This window comes from Sarcophilus harrisii, chromosome 2, assembly GCF_902635505.1.
Source record: "Sarcophilus harrisii chromosome 2, mSarHar1.11, whole genome shotgun sequence".
NCBI classification, from domain to species: Eukaryota; Metazoa; Chordata; class Mammalia; order Dasyuromorphia; family Dasyuridae; genus Sarcophilus; species Sarcophilus harrisii.
In genome coordinates this window covers 161886927-161908687 of record NC_045427.1, presented here as the reverse complement: position 1 = coordinate 161908687, position 21761 = coordinate 161886927, and the positions used below count along the sequence as shown (strand labels likewise).

At 35.0% G+C, this 21761-nt stretch overlaps 1 protein-coding gene across 2 annotated transcripts in view; it reads left to right on the top strand.

Annotated features, from left to right (window-relative positions):
- Window positions 1–2082: 2082 nt before the first annotated feature.
- Window positions 2083–21761, top strand: part of SNAP25 (synaptosome associated protein 25) — an 82172-nt gene continuing 62493 nt past the window's right edge. Inside the window, exon 1 of one of the 2 annotated variants that reach the window (XM_031951103.1) lies at window positions 2083–2277. The gene's annotated coding sequence lies outside the window, so the exon portion shown is untranslated. The remainder of the gene's footprint in view (window positions 2278–21761) is intronic. The other variant, XM_003758189.4, reaches the window with a different exon arrangement.

Genomic DNA, 21761 nt, shown 5'->3' with positions numbered 1-21761 from the left:
TTTCCATTCAGATGGTCTCACTCAGAAAATTCTTTTTTCGTCACTGCAGAGCTTCCTTCAAACCCTGTACGCTATTTTTTTTTCTAGTGGCACTTTGGCAAAAGGAAGCCTATGTCTCTGCATAAAGCATCTTGCAGTTTTTGTGTCTGTCACCCCTTAAAGATTCCAAATTGTTTTGCAATAAATGATGACAAACCTGTAGTATTTTGTTGCTAATTAAACACACATAGCTATTATAGCTTTTTTATATAATCATTCAGGGATTTAAAAGGTTTTATTTGGGCATGAGCATGCAAAATTTATGTGTTCTAAAGTCAACAAACCTGTCCAGTGTTCTGTATCCAACATTAATTAAACATAACAATGATTACTGAATATTGTGATATCAGACTTTTCAGACCTACCATTTGACCCAGTGATACTACTAACAAGGTTTAAGCAGTACAATTTCCGCTATTTTCATTAGAAACAGCTTAGATTAAATTCTTATGGACTAGACCTCTTCTGAATTCATTTTTTATTATATTTTCTTTCTTTCCAGGGTCTCTCTCTTGTCCTCTCTTTGGAGACTGTAATCAGGAATAAAAATATTGTTTTGATTTTATCATCAGAGAGGAAAATGAGTGGAGAACTCTCCTAAGATCATAAGCTCTAAAGGGATTCTCCTGAGCTAGATGGGGATCTTTTCTTTTTCTCCTCAAGGGAAGCAGTCGTGAAGTTTCGATATTGCAAGGTAGAATTCTTGATCTTGGCCCTCCCCTAGGAGTACTCTGCAGTGCTGGATAGAGACGTAGCTCCACCACCCCGCCCTGTCCCTCCCCACCTCCCCCACCTACCACCTACTCACCATCCTCCTCGGAAAACCCGGGCTAACCTTCCAAAACACCTTCGAAACAGTCATAAGATGCTCCCACCCCAAGCCGATTTACATAACCTACAGCCAGCTGTAGGCTGCTTTGGCACAACTAGACAATGATTTAGTGTTTGTTTTCTCACAAGAAAGTAGATAGATTAACACTTTCTTAGTCTAAAACAATATTTGAGTAAGGGAAATGCCCTTTTCTAGTCACAAATGATAAGCAAAGTATCTTGTTTGAAAAATGAATGAACCACTAGGATTTTGTCACGTCCAATCCTCTTAAGCACCTCCCTACCCCACCTCCTTCCTCCGGAAGTCTAGATTGTTCTATAAGCCACATACATATAGAAATATAGAGTAAGTCAGAAACTGTTTTTTGAAAGCAACTAGCCAAAACATTCTTGCTTTTTCTCTGGAAGTGGGGGGACACAATACGGGGGGATGGAGCAGACAGGGAGCTGTGTGGGTATGAAGGAGTAGCAAGAAAGGGGAAAGCACATTTAAATCCCAGACGTCGTTATATTTCTAACTCCCACATCAAACTTTAGTTGCAACCGTGCAACAAGGTCCTATCATCGCAATCAATAAAAATTTTCTTAAATTCTACAAGCAATCTTATCCTGGCCTCCAACTTCCAAAATAAATTCATTTATTTCCTTATTATGTTCCTCTGACGTATTGTAAAATGATTGTGTTTTCTGAACGGAATAATCTGATTAATGCAATTCCCAAACCAAGGGGGCTGCTCTAATAGAGAGAAAGAAGAAATCACACATAAAAATAGCCCACGTAGACTAGCCATATATGGAGCAAGAGAGACTTCAGAGGGATGCCCCTTCAGACCCTCCCCTTTGGCGAAAACAAATCGCTGCTGCATTATCCTTCTTCGAACCCTTCCCCCTCTGTGACTCAACCAAAGCTTCAACTTAGGAAAAAAAAAAAAAACAACACAACGAGACAGACAAAAAATTGCCCTCACAGGCCCGTTATTTCCTCGCCATCAGGATGGTATAATTGAATTACGAGAACCATCTTCGTTCAGTTATTCACTTATTTCCAAGAGATTAAAATTACAAAGGATTGCAGCAAGGTGCAGTAGGCAGCTGAGTCAAGCTATCAGCATCTCCCAGCTCCTCCCCCTCCTTTTTTCTCCCTCCCTCAGCTCACTTCCTCCTTCTCCCCTCCCCTTGATGAGAGGTCTATTAAAAGCTGCTGACGTCAAAAAGGACGGCCATCTTTGATGAGGGCAGAGCTCCCATTGCATTCAAGAAGAAACCTCGGGGAGGTCAGGAGCAAACCGTTCCGTCCTTCCCTCCCTGCAGCGGCAGCAGCAGCCTCTTCAGAGATCGCCTATAAACTCGAAACTTGCTTAGGCTCCGAGAACACTGTCCCTTGAAGCCCTCTCTGCAGAAGCCAAGGTAAGCTACCTTCTCCCTCAACCATGTGTCTGTCTGTCTTCCTACACCAGCAGAAAGGATACGGATGAAGGTTGCTATGTATATAAAATGGGTTTGTGCAAATACAAGTATTTATGTATATAGGCTGAGGCATTATATAAGTATATCTATCTTTTCTCTGTACACGTATTGACTTCTAAAGTAGCTTCTTGGTAAGCAGGACGATGAAGAAGTGTTGTGTGTTTGTGTGTGTGTGGGGGGTGAACTGCAGATAGACCCAGGTGAGGAAAAAAAAACATCCAGAAGAGACTTATTCTTTTAAAAATGTTATTGGGACAGGCACTCTTTATTCTTTTTCTGTTCTTTTGCTGTGCAATTTTTCTTTACAGAAAGTAATCATCATTATAAGGTTATTGTGATCACTACATTTGAAGATGATGCATTCTTCTTTCTGTACATTATTAAGGAGGAGATAAGGTGCGTGGTGGGGACTGGGGAAAGAAGGGAGAGAAGAGGGCGAGGAGAGTTCCCACCCAGATGGAGGAGAAGCAGCTGCTGCAGCAACAGCTCCATGCCCGGGGAGTTTGATTTATGCTGCCTGCTTTGCGTAAACTGCAGGGTAGTGCGGATTTGGGGTCGTTCTGGGTAGATTTTTTTTCGGTCCCGGGAAGTCAAGAATGGTCTTTCTATGGGTTCTGCGGAGCACCCATGGCACAGGACCATGGAGAGTGACGCTGAGAAACTGCGTCTGATGCAGTCGACCTTTCAGCACCAGGGACAGTAACCCAGACTTCTGGGTTGCTGCTGCATCTATCTACCTGGTGCAGAATGATTGTGTCTTGTTTGAGACATGGACTCACTTAAGCCCTTGTCTTAAATACCAGTCTTAGAAAGAACTACAGGTTTCTTGAATAGCCTTTAAAATGCCCTTAAAAAGATGTATAATAGATAAAATCCTCTCAACAGGAGCTACTTTTTGACAGTTTTCCCTCCTGACCATAATATCTATCCATTTTTTAAATTAAAGATTAATTTACTTGTGATAATAGTTTTTAATGACCTACTCCCTCCCCTTATAGAATTAAAAAAATGCATTGATTCTTTATACCAGGTAACAAGGTCTTTTAAATAGCTAGAAGGTGTATGGTATACTGCTGTGTGTAGATTGTTGTCTTTTTTTTTTTTTTAGCAACTGGAAAATACATTTTCATTTGGTGTCATTTGAATCCTATTTTAAGAGATTATAAATCTGAACACATGTGTGTATGCTATATGTAGGAATATGTATGTATGTGTATATATGGAGGTGGGGGAGGGAGATAGGATAAGAAGGAGAGATAGTGGGGGAGAGGGAGAGGAAGAGAGAGAGAGAGAAAGAGATTAATTAAAATATATTATAGATAAAGTAGAATCAACTTTAAAATTGAATGCTCCCCTTTCCTTTGATACTCTCTTCCGCTCAGAAGTGAGCCACTATCTTCCAGTCTCCCTTTCACTTCTTCCTCTGTCCCTCTGTCCTTCTGTCTCTCTTTCTGTCCCTCTTTCTCTCTGTGTCTCCTCTCTCTCTCTTGCTCTCTCTCCTTTCCTCCCTTCCCCTCTGTCTCTGTCTGTCTTTCTCTGTCTCATAGACACGCACACACGCATGCAAACACACACACACATATACACACACACACACACCACACAACTTTAAAATATATCCCTAACGTTTTTCAGATTACAGGAAGAGTGTATATGGAATTCATTCCTTTAACTTTGTATATAGATCACAAAGCAAACATAAGCATTTCTACAAGAATGTGCTAATTCCTATTTTAGACTGATAGATTATTAAACAATGAGCTTCTAGTTTTGACAGAAGAGACAGTGTGAAATATTTCTCACAAGACGCTAATGGGGTTTTCATTATGACTTTAGTAGGAAAACCTTAGTGATTCTACTGAAACTGGACACCATCCTAAAAATTTGCTGCAGTTTGTTATGGTATTGCAGAATTCTGCTGAGATTGTAATGATGACCAAACATCTCATTGGATGAGATGACTTAACCATTTGGAGTCATTCAGAAAAGTCATCATAGATTTCTGATGTGAAATGATCAAAACCACAAATTTAGTAGTTTTTTTTTTTTTTTTTACAAATATCAGTAAAATCATAGAACATTATACCTAAGCATATATCTGAAATGCGAATGGAAATCCTGCCATTAGTATCCCCTAAGTTCTCAAAATAAGATATGAAAATATGTTTATCAGACAACCACAATAGTCTAACAGTTTATATGTCATACTTGTTAAAATGGGAGGAAATACTTATCTTTTTCCCTGGGTCTTTTCCTTTTAGTCATGTGTGTGTGTGTGTGTGTGTGTTTGTGTGTGTGTGAATGAATGTGTGCATGCATGCCATATGTGCATTTTGGTGTAAAATTACTTGGTTATTATTTTATCCAAAAACATGTAACTATTTTAAAAGTAACTTTACAGCCTTTATGCAAAATAAATAACCATGTTTATGGTTAGGGAAGAACAGGAGGAAGATGAGCAGGAATCTTCAAAAATATGCCTTGACTTCATAGGAATGCTACTCTGCTGCACGTCCAGACAGTCCTCTGCGTAGTTGCGTCAAATGAAAATCACCAGAGCCGCCAGATTTACGTGCTTGGGCATTAGCAATTACTGCTGTTTTTGTTCCCTACTAGTGGAGGCGTGAGGGGGAGGGGAATCTGCAGTGAATCTAGTGGGTAAGAGGGTGCAAAAGGCTAGGGAGAAGGAGAGAAGTGTTTGATTTTAGGGGAAAATTGTATAATATCTTCCCGGGTAATTAGAAAAATGACTAGATCATGAATTTAGCATTTACTTGTTCAGAGGCTTCAGCAAAAGCATTCCTAAAAATTATAATTTTTGAAGCCTGGACAGTCAGGTCAAGTGAAACACATGCAAAAATGTTCAAGGACAAGCATAGGAAAGATTATATAGTTCTTACGGTACCTGCTTATAGGCTCATTAAGAAAGCCTACAATAATGTCTTAAAGTTTGGCTCGTAAAGCAACGTGCAAATTTAATTAAGCCCCCAAGTCCAAATTGCTCTAAGATATGCAAGTTACTATTTTTATTTTGCTTAAACAAAAAGGTATATCATGTTTTATAACAGGAAATTCATGAAAATTTGTAGTGCCATTACAATGGTCTTGAATGTTGATTACTTTCAACCTAAAGTTGGAGGGCCTTTCTGGTTCAGTTTATTCACATCAAACATAGAGTTTTGTAATGTTAAAAACTGGGTGTCAGTCTTCAAATAAAAGTGATGATTAAAAACAGCAAAATAATGAGGGGGAGGAAAGACTTAAATTTATTGCTCAGATTATACAAGTTGAAGAAATCTTATTTTTTAAATTATGGAAAATTATTTTCAATTTTATAAAGATAAGAAAATGTTTTTCAGTTTGAATCATGGGCAAGCTTGTTTTATTGCCCTTTCATACACTATGATCTGATTTCATTTAATATTTATAGAAAAATAACTATTTACAGAGCACTCTTCTAAGCATTGTAGGAAATACAAAGTGGTACATATGATTCTTTCCCTCCAAGAATGTGTCATCTAAAATTAAATGATAAAGAAAAAAGTTAAATGACAAAAGACACTAATATAAAAAATGACAAAGACGTTATATAATTAAATTTCAAATAAATGAGGCTAACAATTCTACAAGTTCAGAAAATAAAAGGCTTTATAAATGAAGAAAGAATTAAATTGGGATTTGAACAATGATTGTGATTTGAATAAATAAATAGGGAAAATGTCAGGGCAGGGCAGGAAGCACAAAAAACAAAGATAAATTGAGGCGAGATATGGAGATAGCGAAGCCTGTGGCATATTGGGGGACAGTAAGTAGACTAGGGCTTATGATAAGTTACCATAACTTACATAGTACTTAATGGATTACAAAGCACTTTGCATATATTAACTATATGGTCCTTTACAAAACTATGTGAGGTAAATACTAAAGTTATGTGTCATCCATTTTGTAAACGAGGAATACAGAAAGACTATGTTACTCATAATTATACAACCAGTTGGATTTTGAGATTGTGTTTAAACCCTTGCTGTTTTGTTTTTTCCTGACTTCTATGTCTAGTGCTCTTTCTACTGTGCCACACTGTCTCTCAGTGAAGGGAAACAGGAGAAGATAAGACTAGAAAGGTCAAACATAAGTAATTGAGAATTGGAAGAATTATTATATGTAGGTTATGATGAAATTGTGGGAAGTTTTGAATGGTAGATTAAATAGTTTGAATATTATCCTATAGAGCAATGGGGAGCCAAAGAAGATTTTTTGAGCAGGTGAGATCTAGAAAAGTGACTATCTAGAAACCATTGACTTAAGAATAGGTTAAAGTTGCCCCCTTCTAGCAGTAGAAAGCAACAAACTTGTTTAAAATTAAATTGATTACAACTTGAAGCATCAGTATTAGAAAGGATGTATCCAAGGAGAGGAAGCATACTAATCATTTTCTACCTAAGACAGTATTCAAGGTCACACCAGAACACACACACACACACACACACACACACACACACACACAGAGAGAGAGAGAGAGAGAGAGAAGGGGGTGGGTAGAAAGAAGCTCATTCTAGATATTGATTGTAAGTTTCAATTTTCCATTAACAAGGAGTGTGAATTATTCAAGTCTAATACTTTTCAAAAAGGCAGAACTCTGATGGGAAATCACCAGATTTTCCCTGAATTCTTGCATAATTAGTACTCCCTAGAATATTCCCCCATTACCTTTGTGCATTTCTTGAGTACATGGTCAGATAGCTAAGTATTCTGGACAGCTGAATTAAAGGGGAAAAAAAAAAAAACATCCATTCATTGCTCATTTTAGAGCAACACACACACACACACACACACACACACACACACACACACACAACCATTATAGCCCATGTGGCAGAGGATAAAGATTCTATAGTATTTGAGATGGGGGGGAAAGAAAGGCTGACCAATATACCATTCTTCTTTTCCCATTTCCACTTCTTTATCTTGCTGTGTTCCTTGGCAGCCTTCCCAAATATCCAGCTGTTTTGCTTGGGATATAGTCATGTGACTAAGACTATAACAACCTCACTTAAAACAAACTACACATCAGCAGCACTGCAGATATAAAATAGATGTCAGGATGGCATATAGGAAAAGATGACAGTCACCAAGATAAATGTCAATGCTGTTAGGAGAAGGAGGAGCTAGAGGAATAGAATCTTTAGGGAGATTTCTTGTCCATTCTAAAAAGAAACATCTGGCAGGAGAGACTAACACATAGGATCATGCTGTGAACTCCAAACTAGAGAATTGATGAGGAACAATTTCTGACTATTCACACATAGATGAACAAGATTATCAGGGTACTTTTGATTGTGGTACATGGAATCTAGTGGAGATCCTGAGTAATAGATAAGAAGAAGGGGAAGATTTGTCATCACCTTCTTCAAGAAATCATTCCTTAATGACTAAACGAAGTAAACCAAAGGAGATACAAGAAAAATGATCCTTATTCTAGGAGTGAAATATTATGATTTGCAGAACATTTCTAGAGAGCTAATATTATTGCATAATAATCTTCCCTCCAAAAGGTTCTTCAAATAGCTACAACTGACGCCCCCCCAAAAAAAAGCCCAATAATATGATGGCAGTATGAGATCATAGAACTATCACCGGATTTGGAGTCAAATGATTTGAATTCACATCTATCTCTGCTACTTAATACCTGTGAGGTCAAGAAAATCAAGTTTCCTCTATGGCCCTCTGATTTCCACAGTCCTTAATTGATGTAAATATGTAACCTTTATATTTCTTATATTTCTACATTATCATTTATATATGACACTTGAAGCTCTTTACCTAATAAAGATATTATACAAGGTACTAAATGATTAACTACATGATTAATGAGTATTATAGATAATGCTTTATGAGTTCAAAAGAATAACATCATAATACTCCTCCATTAGAGAAGTTCAGATGAAAATCATATTATTCCCTATTTTTAGAGCATATAGCTAGTACAGAGAGAACATTTGTGATTTGTGCAGTGTTATTCAACAAGTTAGAGAGATAGAAAGTAGTGTAGTAGAATGGAAAGAAGACAAGACTGAGATTCAGGAGATGTCAGTTATAATCCTGTTTCTGCCACAAATAATCTGTTTGACTTTGGATCGTTGCACTTTAATTCTCTAGGTTTCAGTTTTCTCATTTGTAACATAAGAAAATTGGACTGAATATCAAAGCTATTTTCCATTTTATGAAATAGAATGTCTCCCTCTATGATTGTCTCTAAATCCAGTGGTACCAAGACTTCAAGTCACTTTTTCAGTTACATTTTAGTAATTGATGTGGCAATAATTCTCAAATAGAAGCCTAAGGTTAGAAAACAAGAGCGGTTATTAAATGCATCATAAGTGAATGAATGAATCTATATCTTTTTCACCTAAATATTAATATTTTCAGTGGCCTGATTCGTATAATATTGTAACCTTTCTCAAAAACTTATGAAATCAGGATCAGAGATGAACTAATATTTCAAAGCAGCATTAGGGAACTTGGCCAAGGAGAAAAGGACAGAGATCTCTAGTTTTTCAGATTTCTGTGTCTACAACCAGTTACATTTAAAATATGCTGACAATCTTTTTAGAGACAGATACAGAAGAAGGAGGAGCAGCCATTATATAAAGTTACAGAGTATATTATTTATTAAGTCCATAGTCCAAAGAAAGAATGTGTTTTGTCCTGTTACAAAAATATCAACGGCAGCTGAGGTAAAGCCTAGTGTTTAATGGGGAAATACCTCATTGTATTTTTTTTATGATGACTTTGCCATTGTGATTACAGGAGCAAAACTATTCCCTGCAATGGAGGCACTGAAATTCCCTTTGAGAATTAATATTTGCATTTAAATTCCTGAAAACATTTCCTATGGGACTCTGGATATGAAATGTGTCACCTGCTGTGGGGTATAATAAGAGGTAGCTATCTTTGATTGATACTTTATTCTTTGATTGGGGAACTATCTTTGGTTTCTCCTATTAGCCCATAGACAAAATTAACTCCAGGCCAAATGAAAGAGAGGATCAAGTAATTCATCAAATATTTCACATTCATCAATTTGTTAATATTCTGCCTCTTTTCTTATAGAACCCAATCACATGATATTAACCAAATAACTACTTATGGTGTCATAGACAGCAATTCATAGCCTTTTCTGCTGACTCACCTAGGACTGCAGGCCTCTGTGCTTAAACTCTTTGATGCGGGTGTGCCATTCTTTTTCATTTAAGCTGACAGTTTCCATAAAATGACTATTTTCCACCCTCCCCATTATCCCCTCTCCCAACATCACCTATATCAAAGCAATTATATTCACAGATTTAAGAGATCAAATCCTACGTGAAATTGTGGCTTACCTCCCTTACTGCTCACAGCAAACAGAAAAAAGAAAGTCCCATTTGCCATTCTTGGGTTGGCATATTCATTTCTGCCATCCTGCGGCAATCTTGTTTTGCAGATCTATCAGTGAAGCTTCTGTGACAGTCTCAGGGCTGCCTTCCAAGGGAATACTGCACATCAGACAGCATTTGTTCCATTAATAGTCTCTAGCCAAATTGCAGCTCTCTCTTCTTCATGTTGATCTATTACCCTTGTGTGAAGTAGTACCTTCAAAGTTTAATGACTGATAAATTGTACATCCAAAAATTCCTCTACTGGCAGGAAAATGAATCGTGAATTTAAGATTGGTCCATTTATATGAGCCATCATGTGACTGCTCCTTAGATAAACAGAGGGCAAAGGAGGGAAAAAAAGTGAAAATTATTACAATCCTGTAATGAAAAAACAGACTGATAATTTCAGTGTCTAGTAATCTGTCGAAATGGCTACAGAACTCCATCATATTCCATCATAATTCTGAGAGCCAGAAATGGCATTTTTAAATATATATGCAAATCAAAATAATTGTTTAATTCTAATAATATTAATAAGATGACATTTAACAAGGATGTTAAAAATAAAGTCTTACACTTAAGTTTAAAAAAGTATTGGCCTCATAAGTACCAGATAGGAGAGGAGTACAAGAGGTATAAAACTAGAGCATGAAGGTAGGGTAAGCCCCTGGTAGGATGACCCCCTTGGAAATTACAATATTAGGGCTGGGGATTTTCTTAACTATAGCAATTCTGCCTGGGGAACCTTTTTTCTGGATATCTTTTGACATCAGATATGATCTGAAAGCTGGCCTTGGCTTTTGGGAATATATACTAACAAGATAAATGTATGGCAAGGTAGCTAGAAAAATGCTTAATGGATTTATTTTTTTAAAATCCGAGATAACATTTTCTTTTATTAGCCCTTCCAAAAATACATATACTGACTGCCTACTCAGGGAGAAGTAAAATATTACTTTATCACATTCTAATTTTGAGAAAAACTTCTTAAAATAAAAGATATTGGCTAATATCTCTGGAAATGGCTTGCCTATTTAGTTAAGATATTTAGATTGGAGTACTGGATGTTACTGAGTCATCAATACCAGCAGCATCCATCAACAAAGCCTTCAGGGAACTATTTATACATATAATATTATTCTTATACATATTTATTCAGTTTTCATAGAAATCAAATGAAAACTGGGGAGTGGTTCAGTTAAATGAATTCCAGAATGCAACTCATCTAGTAGACCCTCTGCTGGAAGACTTTTTTTTTCATAAGTCACAAGAATTAGGAATCCATTAAATAGGTATGACCTTCAGCAAGTCCTCTCCCCTCATGAAGGCTCAATTTGCTTATTTTGAAGATGAAGAGGTTGAGCTGGATATAATCTAAGATTTCTTTTATCTCTAAATTCCACGATTCTCTAAGAATTCTCTAAGCAGAATTGGAGAACCCCAGAATCAGAAAGGAGCATGTGAACCCTCTAGTCTAATCTGTACAAAGACAAGAAACCTCCCTACAAACTTCCTAATAAATGTTCGTCTAACAATTGTCTAAAGTAAGGGGGAGTACTACTTTCCAAGGCAATCCATTCTACTTCAAGATAGCTCTAACTGTTAAGACTTTTCTCCCTCATTTGAAGACAGTGTGCTTCTCTGAAGTTTTAACCTTCCAAGCAGAACAAGTTTGATCCATCTTCTGAATTTTGATATTATTGGCTCTTGAATGCTCTCCTCTCTAATTTTTTTTTACAACACTATCCCTTTTTGCTCTTTTCTGTCCCTTTAGAGGTAACTAGGTGGCATGGGGTGGGAAGGCAACTAACTGGAACACTGGATAGAGTTCTGGGCCTAGAATCAGGAAGACCTGAATACAAATTAAGTCTCAGATACTTATTAACTTATTTTCTTTAGTTCCTCATTTATAAAAATGAGATTGGGGAAGAAATGACAAATCACTCCAGTATCTTTGCCAAGAAAACCCCAAATATGGTCACAAAGAGTCAGACACAATTTAAATAATGATTGAACAAGGTGGTACAGTGGATTGCATTCTGGACCTGGAATCAAAGTTCAAATCTAGTCTATATGTGTGTCCCTAGGAAAGTCATTTAAGTCTGTTTGCTTTAGCTTTCTCAACTATAAGATGAGGATAAAAACAGTACTTACTTAAAAGGGTTGTTGTAAGAATCAGATGACATAATAATTGTAAAAAGTGTAAAAAATGCTTGGCCCATTGCCTGGCACATAGTAGGTGCCATATAAATGCTTATTCCTTTCTTTCTCTTTTGGTTGATCATCATCATATTATATCCCCTGGCTAGAAATGTGCCTTGAGGCTCTTAGTCCTTTTTTTCTGTTCTTTCTAAATTGTCACTTGGTGATTTCATCAGTTATCATGGGTATAATTATCTTCTCTATGAATATGACTCCCAGATCTGAATATCCAGCATTAATCGCCTTCCTGATCTCTAACCCCACAAAACCAGCTGCCTGGTGGATGGTTCAAACTACATGCTGCATACACAGTTCAAACTCAGTATGTCTAAAATAGAACTAATTTTCTTTCCCCCAAAACTTGCTTACAAGTACAGCCTATTTCCATCAAGGGCACTATCCTCTTAGTCATTAAGATTCAATCCCAGAGTTACCTTCATTTCCTTATTCTTATTTAGCTCACATATCCAACCAGTAATCAAACTCTATTGTTTCTATCTCCACAATTAGCTTGCTTTAGTCTCTTCACCACTCATATACACAATAATCTAGTCCAGTTTATCTGGTCCAAGTGACCTAACTATGTCTGGAGTGAAGGTTCTTTCTTATTATTCCCTACTTATCTTGCATTTCAATTCCTTTTCAGTCATTTTTGTTATGTGCTTTCCAATAAAAAGAACATTTGTCTTGACAGGAATGAAAGGAACAAGAATTGAGTAGTTCTGCCATATCTCTTTCTTATGTTTTCATCAACTCCAGAGTAGCAGTCCTGTCTTTTCTTGGATGACCCATTTTCCTGGAGTATGGCCTCTCAGACCAACAAATCCATTATCAATCCTAGACAACATTTGGCAGTTATGTAAGATGGCTGAGGGAAATAACAAAATACATATTGTGTGGTCTTAGTTGCCTAAATCTTCCCATTCTCTAACTCATCTACTAAGCCTCCAGTATTTTTTTTATCCTCAAATAGGATTAATGACCAAATCAATCTTTGTATCTATCCTCTCCTATAAGAAACTAAGCATTTATCTTATACAAAGTCTACATACTCACTATTTCTATTTCAAGAGGAAAAAGAGAATTCATTCATGATGAGCAATTCTACTTTTCTTGAAACAATTTTTGAAAGCCCTCAAACCAGTTCATGGAAGGCACCTTCCACAGTTCAATAACCTTTCATGGTCACCTATTCTTTACTCATTTTGGAAGAATTCATTGATTCTAGAATGAGAAGAAATTTCCATTCCATAAGCTAATTAAGAGTTTGATGGAAAAAATCCAAGAAGCTATAGGAGCCAAGAATTCCTAAAAGATGTTGCAACTTCTTGGTCAATGTTTCCTTAAGATATGTTGCCAGACAAAGAAAGACTTCAGGCAGAGCAACCCTTGGAAAAGATGAAGTGCTTAAGTCTAGATAAACACTAATGGGGGACAAATGTTTTGCAGCAATGCCTGGATAATAATTATATACTAATTTTTTTCCATATATTTTGGCTTGCCTAGGCCAATTAAGATAATAAATGAAACTCCTTGGCCGTTTCCAATTATGCTAATAAGTAGTGAGATCATAAGTTATTTGTCTGGGTCAATGTTGTGTCCAGAAAAGTTCTGAAACCATTTTTAGAAATCGTGATGTGGTTATGCCTCACTCGTGGGCTATCATAGAAAGGCTTTGGCTCAGTGTAGAATGCAAGCTATTTGAAGACAGGGATTATTTTGTTTTTTATTCCCAGTATTTAGTACAGAACCTTATATATATATAATGGATGCTTATTATATGCTTATTACACTGAATTTTTAAACATAGAAACCTTTGTTCTCATTTTAGTCTTAGAAATGAAAATCAATATAATTTTTATTAGTAGTTTTGTCTTCTTAAAGATCTATTTCACTTCATTTGCAAAATTTTCACTACAATTATATGCTTTGAAAAATTGCTCAGGCTTTATAAACAGCATCCTTTTCAAATCCAATATGGTGGCAAATCTGATAGGGCTAAAGGTAAATGGTTTTAGTGGGACCAATACCTTTCCCTTTCTGTGGCCTTCATACCACCACCAAGCTTTTTTTTTTTTCCTGTGCAGGTCAAAGGTAGGCTAAGCAAGCAAGGAATTAAAGTTAAAAAAGCTGAAATATCATCCTGGAGAAGCTAGCCAAAGAGGTAGGTTAGGCAGGATGTGGAGGTTTTGTTTTAGGAAATAGGGAGACAAAAAGGAATTGTGTTTGCTGCTAAAAAGTCACCAATAGGGACCTAATTGTGAAAATGAGCTGAAAAATAGGAATTGCTCCTTAAAATAGGCTTAGAATCAAATGAGATCTAAAAAAATTAATCTTTGAGAAAAATTTGGGTGTTCCAGGATCCACCTGAATATTTTATCTTTTGGCTTTGGAAATTTGTGAGAAGAGAGATCATCTCTGGAAATCCTCTTTGCAACTGAGCTCAACAGGTTGTATAGATATAAAGGCAAGTCATGTACATATATGAATTTTGGTTCATAGATGTGAAGAAACATACTTTCAAGAACTGAGTAAGCAAGAGTTAGACTGAACTTTTATATAATTGAATATCAATGAATAGAAGTTGTAATGAAAATAAGTGTGGTGGGGTATGCTAGAAAACACATTAGATTTGGAGACAAAAGTCCTGGACTTAAATACTGGCCCTGCCAATCAAAGAAGTCACTTTCAAGACCTTATAATAAGGTTGTTTGATTAGATAATTGCTATATGCCCTTCTAGCTCTATCTGTTAATAGAAGTAGCTCATTCTAGATCATGGTTATAGTCAAACAGCATTTTGTCTGCTCTGTGTCTAATCGTTTATTTTTTATATTGTTCAGCCACCTAAGTTAAGTTAAAAAAATGCTAGAGATGCTGAATAGAATATATTTTTTTAAAAATTCCTGAAGCCCTTTAGAAAAAAAAATGTTCAAGAATGTTAGTAATGTGAACAAAAGTCTTTTGTATGACAACCCATTTATTTCAACATACAGCTGGTTTTTTGATCATTCTCTTTATCCTTAACTCCAAGAAAGTTTTCAGGTCATTCAGTGTATACAATCAGAATTCTTTATTATTTACTCACAGAGCTAGTAACTATATTTAAAACTTCATAAGGGATACGATGATATGCTCAACCTATCTTCTGCAGCACATTTGCCAGATAAAGGAGCCTCTAGTGATTGATAAAGCCAACTTTTGTCTTCCAGCTAAAAATCTATGATTAAAATTGGCAGAAACACACAGGACCAGATAAAAGGTCCTTTGAAAATGGACCTCAATGAGATCTTCTTTTTCCTGTAAAAGAACAAGATGATTCAATTACTAAGTCAAGAAGAGTCAAGCTAATCAAAAAGTGATTAATTATTGCTCAAATATAGACTATAACCTCTCTTTTCTTTTCATTTCAAAATGTCCTAAGGACAAATTTCAACATTGCAGGTTTTTTCTATGAAAGCAAAAATTTCAAAAAAACAAAAGCCAAAAATTGATTTGATATCCTCAAATAGAAAGTACTATCTATCTATCTATCTATCTAATCTATGTCTCTATTCTCTACCCATCTCTTTATCTATCTATGTATACTATTTATAAAACATAGATATAAGATTATCCTTGGATGTTGAAAAGTTCATTTTACATGAATAATTAGAGGAAAAGAAGAAGCTAAAGATCCAGAAAAATCCATGACAGTATTCTAATAAGTTAATCCATTTACAGTAGTGGATATTCATACTTTTTTCTTAGAATTCTTCTTATAGGTTATGCAGAGGCCATATGTTCATTTACAATTTTAGATTGTTTAAAGGAATTATGGGTCTTATAGTCTCATTTTCAAGAAAGAACAACATATAATAATTTAAAAATTTGTCAACCTCCTTTGTTTTTTCATCTGGTAGAGGAACTAAAATATATTTAAATGGGATTGAAGTCTTTATTTTCATTATATTCATGATAATATATATAAAGTCAAACATTTAATAGAAGTAGTTTGTGATTTAAATAATCAAATAAAAAATAAATACATAATCATCAAAATTTATTGAATATCATTTGCTAATGCTAAATGATTAATATATACTGATATATAGATATATAACATATATATCTATATATTACACACATACATATAAAAACAAAAATAGCTCCTGCCCTCAAGGGGGTTATATTCTAGTGGGAAGAATGTTTGGGCTCAGAGCTTGATGTTGCACCATAGTTATGAGTTAGGAACATAAGATTCAAGTGTGGTGGAAACAACATAAGACTTTGAATCAGAAAAATTCACTTAATTCCTCTGTTAATTGTTTGACCTTGAATAAATCTCTTCATATTTCAGAGTCTCATTCTCTAATTTGTAAAATGAAAGAGTTGGACTAGACTCCACTTGATTCAACTCAACCAAGAATTGTGTACATCTTATATTCTAGGCTCTGGGAATATAAACTAAAGAAAGAAGAAAATTGAATGTAAACTTCTGCAAATTTTATGTTCTGTGGTGGGGATATATGCAATTGCAAGTATATCTAGCATATATTCAGAGTAAGTATAAAATAACTTTGTATTAGTGAGGGAGGAGAATACTAACAGGTGGAGAATCAGGAAAAAGCCTCATTTGGGAGGGAGCACCTGAATTATATTTTGACAAATAATGGAGGAGGAAGAGAATTCCAGAAATAAAAGACAGCCTGTGCAAAAGTAAAGTGGTGGGAGAGAGAATACTTTGTCTGGCAAAAAAACCAATTTGATGGAAACGTAAGGTACAAGAGGAACCATCAGCAATGTGCCATTGAAATATTTGTTTAACTAGATTGTGAAAGACTTTAAATGCCCAAAAGAAGAATTTGTATATTTTAGAGGCAATAGGGAACCATTGAAGTTTCTTGAGTCAAGGAAAGACACACCTAGATCCAAACTGGTAGAAGATGGTTTAAAGAAGGAAGATATTAGAAGCAGGGAGATCAATTAAATTTCTAATGAACTGTAATGACTCTTGTAGCTCCAATTTATGACCGTATCAGTCTAAAATATAGAAATTTCAGGCCTTGGGTTAACATTCCTTCTACTTTTCATAACCATAGATTTTAGAAGCACAATGGCAGATAAGATTAAAAAGGAAAGCAGCCTCAGCCATAGTAAATTTTATCAGTTTTACCTTCAGTAAGGATTAAAGATTATCACTAGAATGATGAGAAAAGTGAGATTTTTACTGTTATGCCTTAATCTCCTCCATTAATCAGCTCAGTCTACCAATAAGCAAAGAAGCTTATTATAAGACTAATTCATCTCTACCACATGCCTTATTTCTTTCTTTTAGTGAGAAACATTAGAGATTTGAGTCTGAGATTATATTATGTATTATATTATATATAAATCCAATATAGCTTAAATATATGCAGTTCTTCTAAGCATATTTCTATATTCATCATGTTGCATAAGAAAAATCAAATCAAAAGGGTAAAAAAATGAGAAAAAGAAAACAAGTAAGGAAACAGCAATAAAACAGGTGAAAATACTATGTTGTGATCCAAATTCAGTCCCCAGAGCCCTTCCTCTGGATGCAGATGGCTCTCTCCATCACAAGGCTAGTGGAATTGCCCTGAATCACCTCATTGTTGAAAACAGCCAGGTCTATCACTCTTGATCATCACATAATCTTGCTGTTGCCGTGTACAATGTTCTCTTAGTTCTACTCACTTGATTTAGCATCAGTTCATGTAAAACTCAACAGACCTTTAAAAAAATCAGCCTGCTTGTCATTCCTCAGTCCTTTCTAACAGAAGGACTGGGTCCAGTGTGACTTGACACTTGGTCTTAATCAGATTCAGGTTGAAGTTTGGATTTCTTTCCAGAAAATAATCCATTTTGCTTCAAAACATATCTCAAAATAATTGTTCCAAAAAGCAGTTGCTGTTGCTGCTAAAACTGTGTCTTCAGTCTGATAGCCAGATGTTGACTAACAAGCCAACTCCCTTCTCCTGGGAGCAGCTTCTTAGTCACCACCTCCCTATAGAGTCAGAACTCGGGTGATTCCATCTGGGATGCCACTGTTAACATTAAATAGAATATGGAAACAGCTGGTCCTAGTATAAAAAATTTTAATGTGACCTCACTTATTCCGCTTTTGAGACTAAGGCAGTTAGGCTCACTGGTCCCAGATGGTTCCCTGAGAGAGAACTAGGAAAGAATCAGAAAATGGGGGCATTGATTGAAAGTCAAAAGCTGGGTTCAAATCTCATCTTGGTTATTAAAGAGATTTGTGACCCAAGTAACATAGTGTGAGGGAAACAAGAGTATCTATCTGGGGAGTTTCAGGAGACCTGGGTTCAGGCTTCAATTTGTTTCTAATGTGTTTTGTGACTTATTATTCAAATTCATGGTTCTCAATTTTTTCTCTTTTCAAATGAGAAGGTTGGATCAAATGATCTCAAAGATGCTTCTTGTCTCATGTTCCATGCTTCTGTACTAATGATCTCTTCTTGGTTTTCTTCATCATTCATTTGTATCCTTAAGATTTCATTTTTTCCAACCTAGTTTCCTGGATATGATGTTATTCATTATAAAAGGAGAAATTCAATTTTCTCTATAAAGATAAGGAGGATACCAGTAGATTTTCCTTTTCCTTGTGAAACACACACACACACATACACACACACACACACACACACACACACACACACAATCTTTTTCCTCATCAACAATCCTGCTCCAGAGTAAAGGCCCCAGTCACAGCTATGTGGTATGACGTATTCTACATGACAATAGACCTGGTCCTTTCTTTGGAGGATGACCCTTTGGGAATTGATAAGAAGAAAGTTTTGGGGTGGGAAAACCAGACACTTTTTAGATAAGAAGCTTATTAAACTCAATCACTTTTTTATGGAAGTAATAGAGAAATGTTCTTTTCAGATGTGACTTTTAAATTATTTAAGAGATCCCTTCCAACCTTAAGATTCTGGAGTTCTGTTAAGTCACATATCAAGTGAGACTTTGTTTTTATGAGGTGACCTATGTAAATTTTTTTCTATTGATAAATTTCTGTACAATGGAATACAATGCTTTAACTCAAAAGATTTTTCTAATATGATTTGCATTTTCACAAAGAACATAGGTTCAGAAATGACTGCCATTTTAGATATGAGAAAACTGAAATATGAAGAAGTTAAGTGACCTGCCTAAAGTCACTCAGCTTACTACTAGCAAAGGTATTACTGGAATCCAAATGACTTGATTTCCAATTAATTCTTCTTTTCACTAGAACAGATGTTCACTGGGGTCAGAATGTAGGTTCTTGATGATACTCCAACATGGCAAAAGAGATTATGAATACATAACTCTTGGAGAATCAGAAAGGTCTACTTGGTCTAATGCAATAGCTCTCTTTAACTTATAATAAGGGTATTTCTGAAAGGTTACAATAGTAGCCTTTTGTAGTAAGCTACAAAATATTACCCCAACATTTCTACCAGACCTGATCTCATCATACAATAAATAGTTGAAAGCACATAATTTCTTGGGCTCAGAATCATTCTTTTACTACCCATCATGTTTATGATAATAATGAGACATATTTAGCTCTTTAGAACAAAGGTATCATAAGGCATATTAACTATAAAGATTAAGTTATCTAGATCATTAAATATGCTATTATTATCACCTTTTGAGATAGCCAAATGTGTATGTGTCTCTTACAGGTTATTCCTATATAATCTGACTATCCTCCCATCGACTCAAATTGTCTGCCTTTTGGACAGGTTACATTGCAAGCCAATCAATTTTGGAGAAGTTACTTCTTTCTTTATTTCATGGTAACTTATATGAAAAATCACCCATTTATAGAGTGGTAAAGTGTCCCTTAGACCTGTTAGGAATTTTTCAATATTAAAATCAGTATTATTTATAATTTAAATTATTTTTGTTTCTCCTTATAAAAGAACAATAGTATATTTCAGGCTAAACTGAGGTCACCTTTTTGATGTTGTCTAAACGACATAGACAAATAAGCACAGAATTTTGATGTTTTATGACATCACCTCTTTGCTTCTTAATTGAATCACATTTTGCTCATTATGAAAATCTAACCCCCCAAAAAAACCCAAAACTTATTCTATTTACCTCGTATCTTGCATCTTACTAGTTTTCAACTCATTAATATTGTTTATTAAGCAGTAGTGTCAGTATCCATTTTCTCTAGACCGACTTCTTTAGTTTTTTCAAAGATATTATATTGGTTTATTCCTAAAGAGACACAGTTAAATGAGTTAAGGACTAGAAAGGAATGGGTATGAAGGAGGAATCTGTCCAAATTAGTGAAATGTCCAAGATCTCCTTTTGTATAATGTATTTAAAGGAGAAATGTCTTCCACTTAATCAGTTAGTCCATCAATCAATAAGCATTTATTAAGCACTTATTAGGTACCAGAAACTGTGCTAAGTTCTGAGAATACAAAATTGAGGTTTATGGTGTATGATAGAGAAGTCTAGAGTACATTCTGGTGAGAATATGAATATATAATTGATAATTATAAGGGCACCAGTAAACCAAATAAGTTCAGTTAAAGAAAAAAATTCAATTTGCAATAGGTCTGATTTACATATTATATGTAACATCAAGATCCCAAAGTATCTACCTCAAACCTACCAATCAAAAAAAAAAAAAAAGTCAGATATACAAAATTGATATCATCACTTTCAAATTGATGAGATCCAAATGTTATGAATTTATACTTCATTACAGGAACAAATTGATTTCTCAAGAGTTTCAGTGATGTCTCTTAAAGATTCTGTGCTTTTGGTTTCCTCATTTGTAAAATGGAGATAATAATACCTTCATGATTTATCGTGAAGAGTTTCTGTAAAGAAAGGACTTTGTAAACTATAAGAAGCAATATAAATATCAGCTTCCACTATAGTGTTGTTATTAATCCACTTTATTAGGTTATAATTATTTTTTGCTAATTCTAATTCCCTAAAGCTAATTGAAAGGGAACATGCTAAATACCTAGTTGATATATACAATCCTTGTTTCTTTGGAGTCATATACTAATATTAAAGATCTTATTAATATTTTAGTGAAAACTTATATGTAAGTATTAACTTGATTTTTTAACTTTTCACTTGATAATTTATATTGCCAACGTTAAGTGATTTTATTTTATGCTCTTGATGGTACCAGTAATTTTATTCCTCTAAATCACAGTTTTATCCCTATATTGGTTTTCTCCTTTATTATGTTTAATACTTACAGAATGGTTGTTTGGAAAACACTTTCTAAAAATGTTCCTATGATTGGACTATGAGGCTTTGATTAACTTAAATGCTCCAATAATGAGGTATTCTTTTTATTTGTTTAACTAATGCTTAACCTCAAAGCCTCTTTCATTTCAACCTCTAAAAGTGCTTCTAAAATGTGTTAATACAATTTATCTGATTTGGTAAATATAAATTCTAAAATAAGAAAAGCAGCTTCTAAAACTGAAAGCTTTATATGAATGTGAACTATTATCAATCAAACACTTATTATGTGCTTGGCACTGTGCTAAACATCAGGGATTTGAAGAAAAGCAAAAACAGCTTTGTATCTTTTAGTGAGAGAAATAACATGTAAATAATTAGGTATATCCAAAAAATATACAGAATAGATATAATCTCAGAAAGAAAGGTCCTGGAGGAAATAAAAGATGTAGGAAAGAAAAGGAAACCAAAAGGCTAAATGAGAGCAGGCTGGAGGAAGCAGAAGTTCTAGAAGGGGAACAAAGGCAGAATGATAGAAGATAGAGTGTTATATTAGAACAACTGAAAGTAGGCC